The sequence below is a fragment of the Ovis aries genome, chromosome 11 (assembly GCF_016772045.2).
Source record: "Ovis aries strain OAR_USU_Benz2616 breed Rambouillet chromosome 11, ARS-UI_Ramb_v3.0, whole genome shotgun sequence".
NCBI classification, from domain to species: Eukaryota; Metazoa; Chordata; class Mammalia; order Artiodactyla; family Bovidae; genus Ovis; species Ovis aries.
Window position 1 is genome coordinate 44,440,020 of NC_056064.1, and position 10,419 is coordinate 44,450,438.

Consider the following 10,419-nt stretch of genomic DNA (forward strand, 5'->3'; position numbering starts at 1 on the left):
TCCACCTGGCTTCATCGTATTGAGACTGACGGCTCCTGAGACCTTGAGGCCTTTTTTTCCCCACCATCTTTTCTGTGAAGTCTCAAAACTCCAGGTTATTCTGGGAAGGGATGTCCTGTCTTTTAGAAGCTTGTCAGCTTCTCCCAGGAGTAACTGGTCCCATACCTAATAGCCAGTAGATGATTAATAACTGGTGAATGAATTTAATGGACAGTTTATATACCCACTGCACCTGCCTCACCGTTCCTCTGCCTGTGCCCACCAAGTGCCTGGAGAATGCTTATTGATGACTGGCAGGTGTCGGGGTCCACCATGGCCTGGCCAGTCCTCACTGCATCCCAGGTGCCCACGTCTTGGGGGTGATGTGCAGAGGGGCACATTCACTCCTGCTGTGAGTAGCTCCCCAGAGCGCAGTCTCCAGGATGGCAGCTTGGAAGCAGGTTTGTTTTTTTTTTTTTAAAGTGCCAACCTGTTGTTTGTTAAGGCAATGGGTAAAAGTTCCTCCTTGAGACACAGGGAGATGGAGTTAAAGGCGGACCTTCAGACTTCCCTGCTGGTCCAGTGGCTGAGAATTTACCTTCCAGGCTTCCCTGGTTGCTCCACTAGTACAGCCACTATGGAGAACAGAGATTCCTAGAACTACCTTATATCCCACTTCTGGGCATACACACCGAGGAAACCAGAATTGAAAGAGACACATGTACCCCAATGTTCATCGCACTGTTTATAATAGCCAGGACATGGAAACAACCTAGATGTCCATCAGCAGATGAATGGATAAGAAAGCTGTGGTACATATACACAATGGAGTATTACTCAGCGGTTAAAAGAATTCATTTGAATCAGTTCTGATGAGATGGATGAAACTGGAGCCGATTATACAGAGTGAAGTAAGCCAGAAAGAAAAACACCAATACAGTATACTAACACAGATGTGTATAACGGACTTTTGGACTCAGAGGATGCAGCATGCTTGGGGCTGGTGCATGGGGATGACCCAGAAAGATGTTATGGGAGGGAGGTGGGAGGGGTTCATGTTTGGGAATCTGCCTACCAATGCAGGAGAATGGGTTTCATCCCTGGTCTGGGAAGGTCCCACATGCCACAGGGCAACAAAGCCCATGTACCACAACTACTGAGCCAGCGCTCTGGAGCCCGTGAGCCATAACTTCTGAGCCCACAAGCCCTAGAGCCTGTGCTCCGCAACAAGAGAAGCCACCGCCACGAGAAGCCTGCGCACCAAAACTAGAGAGCGGCCGCTGCTCAATGCAACCAGAGAACGCCTGCACACAGCAAATGACCTAGCACAGTCAAAAATAAACTATAGATAAATCATCTTTTTAACATGGTGGACCTTCCCATGTCTCTCCTCCAGACCCTTCAACTGTGGGCACACCGCCCTTGCCCCCTGCTCCAACCCCAGGCTCCATCTCTCTACCTAGCAACTGGCTGAGCTCCGGCCCAGGGATGGGGAGGGACCCTATAGCTGCTGGGGAAGAAAGGCTCTGCAAGGCTTAGAGGAGCCCACACGTCCCCTTGGAATTGGCCACCCAGAATCTAGGGTGGGACTTCCCCAGCCTCATGGATGACGCACAGAGAATTAGTTGAAAGGGCTTCCCAGGTGGCACTAGTGGTAAAGAACCCACTTGCCAATGCTGGTAGATCTGAGATGCTGGTTCGATCCCTGGATCAGGAAGATCCCCTGGAGAAGGGCATGGCACCCCATTCCAGTACTTCTGCTTGCAGAATCTCATGGACAGAGGAGCCTGGTGGGCTACAGTCCATGGGGTTGCAAAGAGTTGGACGTAACTGAAGCAACTTAACACAGCACACAACTTCAAGCTTTAGAGCTGGGAGGGACCTTCGGGGTCACCTGGGACCAACTGTCTCTTTGACAAGCTGGGGAAATTGAGGCTCAGAAAGATTAGCCAGTAGTCAAATCTCAACTATTTAACAGGCGGAAAATTGGCCAAGTGATCCCTGGAGCAAATAATCCCAAATCCCGCTAGAAGGCTCTGCAGGCTTCTGAAGAATCAGGTGTTCTTTCCAATTCTGCTTCCTCAGGGCTAGTACTGGAGCAAAAGTTTATCCCCAAGTGGGCTGGAGCTGGAGGCAGAGAAATAAGGTTGGCAAAAAAGCAGTTTTCTAAGAGACTCAGGTGGTGCTTTGGGCAGGAAATGTGGATATGGGATCCTGTCTGCTCCCCCAACATGCTTGCCTGAGAAGCCCCCAACTACCACTAGCACCATGGCCTCTTTCCCGCTGAGGCTAACCCAGGATGCAGGTGAGCATCAGGGAGAGGGTGGGGGTCTGGGCAGTGGCTGAGAAGCTTCTATGGCCACTCAAGGCTCAGGGGCAGGTGGGCTTGCTGGCTGACACCCCCAGTCTGCCACTGTGTCCTCGCCTGCCCCCTCAGAGCCCCTCTGGTGCCCAAATCGCCTTTTCCCAGAACCAATTAAAACGGTGTTTGGAGCAAGGTTGATATAGTCACATAATCATTTTCTCCAGTAAAGTTACGGGCTGGAGCCCGATTTGAAAGGTGAGCTGGTAACTGAACCTGAGGAGTGGCAATAGCAGAGGGGCTGGGGGCAGTGGAGGGGAGGGGCCGCTCTTCCTGGGGATCAGAGGCTCCTGATGGCGACTGCCTCCTCCCACCGCAGCAGCCGGGGTGTCACAAACCCTGCTCCTGTTGTCCCCCGCCATCGCACTCACTTCCTCTGGCTACCGATGTCTCCTGAGGTCCAAGGGCTCCCAGCCCACAGAAGAGGACAGCAGGTCCAGAGGCCACGTCATTAGACTTTCTCAGCTCACAGGCCTAACTGAGGAGGCCACATGGCCAAAATCTACCAAGCGGTTAAGCAAAGCCAGGACTCCCACCAGGTCTTACTCTCCAGCCAGTGCTCTGTCTCCCCGCTAGGTCTCCTGTCTCCCCTGAAGGAGCCTCAGTACCCCAGAGCTACATCCTCCCCACCCTCTCCTGCCCGGCCCACTCCATCTCCCATGGTTTCCTGGGCCAGTCTGGCCATATTCTCCCTGCAGAGGGAAGGGGAGGGGCTTACCCCTTGGCTCCCCAGTCCAATGGACTGTGCACGCGGTGTATTGCCTGCTTAACTCATGGCTGGAATGCCCACACTTGTCGCCTTGCTCTGTCCTTCCTCCCAGCCCTAGAATGGGGACCAGAATACCTTCCACTCATGGTGATTCATTCATTTCTTTCTTCTTTCCTTCCTTCTGCGCATGCTCATTATGTCCTTGCTGGGTGTGAAGCCCTAAGCAGGAGGCAGGGATGAGCAGCAATGGAGAGGGTGGCGCTGCCCTCATGGCCCAGTGAGGGCATGGCAAGTATTAACGACTTAACATCAGTGACAAGATAGGAGGGCCCTTCCCTACAGCTGGGTAGGCAAGGGACTTCCTGGCTGAAGGGAACTCTAAGCAGAGGACTCAAAGCTCCAAGAGGAAGTGTTTTCTCAAGATGAATTCGATGGCTGAGAAGCAAGGAGGAAAACCCAGTTTTCATCTAGGTAGGGCAAGCTGAAGTCTCCGTTTCCTCATTTCTAGAAATGAGCGCTGGCTCTGCCTCTCAAGATTCTGGAGAATATGGATACAGTTGTACTTTATGAGATGGAAGATTCCGTTCCACTGATTATCGTTGTTAATGGAGGGCATTTGTTCCCGAACCCAGATGAGGGGATAGAGTCTGGAGGACGGGTGATTCAGTGGTCAGGGTTGGTGGTGGAGGCTGGCAGTGGTGGTGGAACTGGAATTCTGCAGAGCCCTGTGGTTATTTGGGATTGAGAGCCAGCAACCAGGTCCAGGGGAAGTGCCTGGACCACATGCCTGGCTAGGAAGCAGTTCTGTGGGTGGGAGAAACCTCAGAATTGGCTCTGCTGGGAAGGCTAAGCCTGTCTCCTATGGTCAGGTCTGGTTTCCACACAGCCTGCTGGGTCTCGGCAGGCAAAGGCCTGGGAGTCAGAGTGAGACTCTGAGGGGGTCTAGCCCCCTTCCTGCACCTCTCAGCCAATCAATACCTCCTGCTCGCCACCCCCACCTTCAGCAGGTAGATGCTAACTGTATCATTCTGGAACTGACCCCCTGGCCCAGAGAGCCCCCAGGACATCCCTCACCCACCAGGGCTCTGGAGGAGACCTAGCCCTGGGCAAGGTTTGTGCTTCCCTTACCAGCGGCACCAAACACTGAGCTTCCTGCCCCTTGGGCCCTCTTAAGCCCCTGCCCATGGCCCTGGTACTTTCCTGGCACCACTGGCCTCCTGGTCAGCAGCTGCAGGGGTGAGTCACAGCGCTCATTAGAGCTTAATTAATCAATTGAGTTAATCAGACAGCTGAGATGTGCTGTGGCTGCAGATGGGGGCAGGAGGGAGAAGGAGCCAGAGCATGAAGGGCTGGGTCGGGTGAGCTGGGCTGGTAGGGCCAGGGTTGGCAGCGGACGGAGCCTGGCGGGTTGGCAAGGGAAGAGGGCTCTGGCCGCATCTGCACCTGAGGTCCCAGGGAAGGAGGATGAACGGGCGCAGGATGGGCGGCTCTGAAAGCTGCCCTTTGCTGGGTGCCAGAGACCGTGCGTGGGGAAGGAGAAAGCAAGACTCTTCCATCCCCAGTTCCTCTCTCATTTTGTATCTTGTCACGTGTGTCTCTGAGAGCTATTTGCAATCCTTATTTGATGGAATGGGGAGAGGAAAGAAAGGAAAAAAGAAAAAACAGAAAAGGTAGGTCCTCCCATTCTCAGTCTGATGGGGGAGGCCGGATGTCTACCGGGAACACAGACGAGATCCAGACTCAGAGACAGAGAGACACATGTCTCTCCCACCTAGCCACTCAGGCTCTCTGACATCTGGACCTGGGGGGATGGGGAGGGACCAGACAGATCAGAGCCAAGGGCGGGCGGGAGTCCAGGAAGAGTCTTAGGAGGAAGGGAGCACTTGAGCGGGGTATGCGTTGTGATTTGCAAAATGTGGCTTCATCTGTTTTTCTCTCTCACCCGACCTTGGTATTACCTTGGGGGCTTGGGGGAGGTGAGTGGGACGGGAAGTGTGATGGTGGGAGATGGATTCAGAGAGGATTCAGGGACACCACCCTATAGGCCCCGCCCTCCAGGGACTTACAGTTTTCACTGGGTGACAAGCTAAGTGCAGTCTGGTGACCCAGAGTCTGAGGTTGTGAGAGATGAGGGTCCAGGGCCTGGGACACACAAAGGACCACGGGAGATGGACTAGAGGAACGCAGACACTCTAATGAGGCTGAGGAAGTCTTCATGGAGGAGGCGGCAATGTAAACCAGGTCCTTCAGGGCTTGAGATTCCAGTTAAGTGGGAGGGGGGGGTGGAAAGGAAGGATGTCCCAGGAGGAGAAATGGCCGGGGCGGAGACAGGGAGTGTCGACTGTATATGGCAGGTTACTTGGAGCCACAGGCTGGGCTGGAAACAGATTCCTCTTTGTGGCAGGAAGAGAGGTCGAGATGTTAGGGGGGCTCTTTGAATGCCAAAGGCAGGAGTCCACAGTTGAATTTCATAGGCATGGTGTCATTGCCAGTCTCTAACTGGGAAGAATGGGCTAATAGCAGTTGGGTTTTTTTTTTCGGCCACACTGCACAGCATGCAGGATCTTAGTTCCCTGGCCAGGGATAGAACACACACTCCCTGCACTGACAGCGCAGAGTCCCAAGCACTGGACCGCCAGAGAAGTCACTATAGCACTTTTGGAGAGAGGATGTCCATGGAGGCAGAACTGCGCGGGATGGAGCCAAGAGACCTGAAATAAGAGGGAGCGTGTGTGTACGTGGGTGTATGTGTGTACATGTATGCGTGTGCGTATATGTAGTTGTGTGTGTGCTTAGTCAGTCATGTCTGACTCTTTGCAACCCCACGGACTGTAGCCCACCAGGCTCCTCTGTCCATGGGGATTCTGCAAGCCAGAATACTGGAGTGGGTTGCCATGCCCTCCTCCAGGGGATCTTCCCAACCCAGGGATCGAACCCAGGTCTCTTGCATTGCTGGTGGATTCTTCACCATCTGAGCCACCAGGGAAGCCTGTACATGTGGTTATGCATATACATATTTGTGTGTCTATGTGAGTGTATGTGTGTATTTGTGAGTATAAGTGTGAGTGTATGTGTGTATTTGTGAGTGTGTGTGTCTAGAGCAGTGGTTCTTATTCTTTCAGGAGTCACAGATGCCTCTAAGCCTTGACAAAAGCTTAGACCCTTAACTTAGAAAAAAGCACAGACTCAAAGTTTTGCCTTCAGTGATGGGAACAGGAGATGTGTCCAGGCGTCTCCTGAAGCTCGTTTGCTGGACCTCCTAGGATTCAGATCTCCTGAAATCCCAGCTCTCCCGTATCGTTGCAGAGTCTGCAAAAGCTGTCACTGAAGGCTCACTGCAGCACTTGGTCCCGGGGAGCCTGGCGCCTCTCCCCACATCCCTCCCCTGGCAGGACAATTCTGCAGCCAGGACTTTGGGAATCAGTGGGTAATAGGGGCTGGGGCCACTTGGGCACAGGCTCTGTTAAGAGCTCCAGGCTGCCAGGCCCCCTTCCCCGGCTCCCAGCATCAGTAGACCAGGAAGGCTGCCTCCCTGCCAGTGCTCAAGTTGCCCTGAAACATCATTCCTGTTCATTACTTTCAACAAATCCTAGTGCTGAAAGCAGCTGAAAAGCGAGACCCAGGTGTCCTGGCCCCAAAGCAGGGAACTCCCAGCTGCTGTTTCTGGGTTTGCTGGGTGACTCCTGGGGAATCACACCTTTTCTGGGCCTCCATCCTGGCCATCTTCCTGCAGGAGAAGTTGGCCTCCCCCAGGAGTTAGGGTGGGCCCTGCAGACTCTGCGAACATGCCCAGCAAAAGCCCCTCAGGGTGGGGTAGCCTTGGAAGGGACTCCCCTGTCCTCCCGCCTCACATTTTCTTTCCCACACCCCATGCTCACAGCTTTGGACGCATTGTGTAAGAAATCTTTCCACCCCTGCTGAAATGGCGTTGATCAAGACCATCCCTTTGCCTTCGATCTCACAGCCAGGAAGCAGAAGCACCAGGACTGAAGAGTTTCCAAGTCCAGCTGGCAGGTTCTTCTCTCTACCCCAGGCTGCTCCAAGGGCCAGGGGTGGGGGGGTGGCCAGACAGGGAGCTCAGTGTCCACCCCAGCCCCAGGTCCTATCCAGGTCTGGGGACCTGCGGTGCGCTTATTGAGGGGAGGACCACTGCTGTCACTCCACCTCCCCCAGGAAGCCTCCTGGGGGGGGGGCATTTGCAGCCACAAAATTGCCTTTCTAAAAAGGGGTGCTCTACCTTGCACTTCACAGGGGCCTCTCCCCACTGTTAAGGCAACAGAAACCCCTTGCCTGTGAGTTTTTTGTTCTAGATCTATACTGGTCCAATATGTTGCCAGTGAAGGACAGGGAAGCCTGGCATGCTGCAATCTGTGCGTGCGTGCTAATTCACTTCCACTGTGTCTGACTCTTTGTGACACTATGGACTGTAGCCCATCAGGTCCCTCTGTCCATGGGATTCTCCAGGCAAGAATACTTGAGTGAGTTGCTGTCCCCCCCTCCAGGGGATCTTCCCAACCTAGGGATTGAACCTGTGTCTCTGATGTCTACCTGTATTGGCAGGCGAGTTCTTTACCACTAGTGCCACCTAGGAGAAGACAATGGCACCCCACTCCAGTACTCTTGCCTGGAATATCCCATGGACGGAGGAGCCTGGTGGGCTGCAGTCCATGGGGTCGCTAAGAGTCCGACACAACTGAGCGACTTCACTTTCACTTTTCACTTTCATGAACTGGAAAAGGAAATGGCAACCCACTCCAGTGTTCTTGCCTGGAGAATACCAGAGATGGGGGAGCCTGGTGGGCTGCCGTCTGTGGGGTCGCACAGAGTCGGACACGACTGAAGCGACTTAGCAGCAGCAGCAGTGCCACCTAAGAAGTCCAGAAAGAAGTTGCTCAGTCGTGTCTGACTCATTTCAAACCTATGGACTGTAGCCCACCAGGCTCCTCCATCCATGGAATTTCCCAGGCAAGAATACTGGAGTGGGTTGCCATTTTCTTCTCCAGGGGATCTTCCCAACCCAGGGATCGAACTCAGGTCTCCCGCATTGCAGGCAGACTCTTTACCCTCTGAGCCACCGGGGAATCCCAAGAAGCCCATAGGGGTCACAAAGAGTTGGACATGACTTAGCAACTGAACAGCAATATGTGGCCACTCGCCACCTGTGGCCACTGAGCACTTGTAACTAGCATCACTTGTTGAAACAATAATGTTTTAGATAGACTGGATTGAATTTTTATAATATGGTTTAAATTAATTTTGCCCATTTCTTTTTACTTTAAAAAAATTTATTTATTTATTTGGCTGTATCAGGTCTTGCACTCTGAGGAATCCTTCAGTTGCTCCATGGCAAATGGAATCTTAGTTCCCTGACCAGGGATCAAACCCATGTCCCCTGCATTGCAAGGCAGATTCTTAACCATGGGACCACCAGGGATGTCCATCTTTGTATTCTTTTAATTCGGCTACTAGAATCTTGCCAATCATGCACATGTCTTATGTTATATTTCTGTTGCACAGAGTTGCTCTAGGTAGTAATAACTCCTTACCACTTCAGGGTTTTGTATAATCCCATTAAAAATTCTGTGAAATGAGAAAAGCAGAGCCTATCTGCCTTATTTTACTGATAAGACAGGTGAGTCTCTGTGAGGTCAAATGACTTAGTCAAGGTCATATAGCCAGGAGGAGGTGGAGGCCAGAAACAAGGGATGGAGGCCAGGTTTTCCTGTCTGTAGAACAGAGACCCACTTTCCAAGACAATCCAGATTGGATTTATTGGAAAAGACTCTGATGCTGGGAAAGACTGAAGGCAGGAGAAGAAGATGACAAGGGTTGAGATGGTTGGATGGCATCACCGACTCAATGGACATGAGTTTGAGCAAACTCCAGGAGATGATGAAGGGCAGGGAAGCCTAGTGTGCTGCAGTCCACGGTGTCGCAAAGAGTCGGACAGGACTGAGCAACTGAACAACAACCAGAGAGATGCCTCTTTCTCTCCGTGTTGGTGCTGATCACTCCTGGGCCACTCACTCCCCCCAGCCCCCACCGAAGCCACTCTCCCCCTCCATGCTCTGGAAAGCTCCTGCTAGAAATATCCCCAACAACCCCATTAAGACTAATGCCTCTTGGCCCTCCGTCGAACCCAGAGTCTGATCTCATGTTAGACTCCATGGCCTATGATTCCCCCATCAAAGCTGGTGCCTTTGCCCTGTCATTAACGGGCTGACTACTTTGTACCTGCTGCCGCTCACATAAGTGCCCCAGGGTGAGAGAAGCAATGGCCATGCCCCCTGGGATGCACCCACTGACTGTTCCCCTCGCCCTCCCCACCTGGCTTCCACCCCTTTTGCCTCCTCCTTGGAGATAAGCATATTCAATGAGGCTAGGGGACTGTTTCTTTAATTTCCCTCCCTGTCCGTCCTGGAACGTGATAAAAATACCCAGCATTGATCTTTTTTTCTTCTTCTTCTGCCGGGGATAATGTTTACCCAGGTGTCAATCAGGAGAAGAATTTGGCTTCCTAATTTCTCTTCTCCTCCCTGGGGGCCGTGCGTCTCCCCGCCTCACATGGATACTGAGCTGGAATCAAGGTTACTAATAATCCCCCAGCACACACAGACACCGAGAGCACATATATTAAAGTCACATATTGATTTATATTTTCGGGTCCCTCTGCCTTGCTGCCCAGCCTCAGCCTTTCTCTCTGCCAAGGAGAAAAAAGAATTACACAGCTATATTTATCGCCAAGATGTTTAGTGTAAAGAGCATTGTGTCCAAAGGTAATTCCCACCCCACACCCTCTTTGAAGGTATTTTTTAAAAAATAGTGTGGCATCGCCTCTCCGTGAGCATTTATCTTTTGTTGTTCATTCTTTAACTTTTCCCTGAAGGAAGCAGTGAGACATTTAAGGTAGACCATCAGATGGACTTCCTGACTTGACAAATGGTGGTGGCCATCCCCAAAGAGGCTGGTGGGGTTTTTGCCAGCGGAGATAATCTTGTTGTAGGTGTGGGAAAGAGGTGGGTAGGAGTTGTGTGGAGGGTGGGACAATGGATTCAGAAGCTTTTAGAGGTTGCCCACCAGTCCAAAAGCCACCTTGTAATTAATGGCTCACCATCTGTGGTCCCATTTCACAGTTGGGAAAATCGAGAAGTTGAGGAGTGAGTCTACTTAACACGGGGGCTTTAGCCTTGACTTTCATCAGGACTTGATAGGAGAAAATCTTCCTCCAGGCATGGTGACTCCTGCCCTTTGGTGGGGACATAGGTCTCTGGCTGAGGGGAGGTGGAGGTGGGAAGGAGGGACAGACAGCTCGGAGATTCTTTCTTTAAGGTGAGATGGGTGAAGGAAGGGCTCTCAGAGCAAGAAACCT

General features: G+C 52.4%; 1 long non-coding RNA gene across 1 annotated transcript in view; it reads left to right on the forward strand.

Annotated features, from left to right (window-relative positions):
* Positions 1–9,020, forward strand: part of LOC132657352 (uncharacterized) — a 41,703-nt gene extending 32,683 nt beyond the window's left edge. The window contains exons 2-3 of the long non-coding RNA XR_009595360.1: positions 6,357–6,473; positions 6,931–9,020. This is a non-coding gene — a long non-coding RNA (uncharacterized LOC132657352). The remainder of the gene's footprint in view (positions 1–6,356; positions 6,474–6,930) is intronic.
* Positions 9,021–10,419: the final 1,399 nt, after the last annotated feature.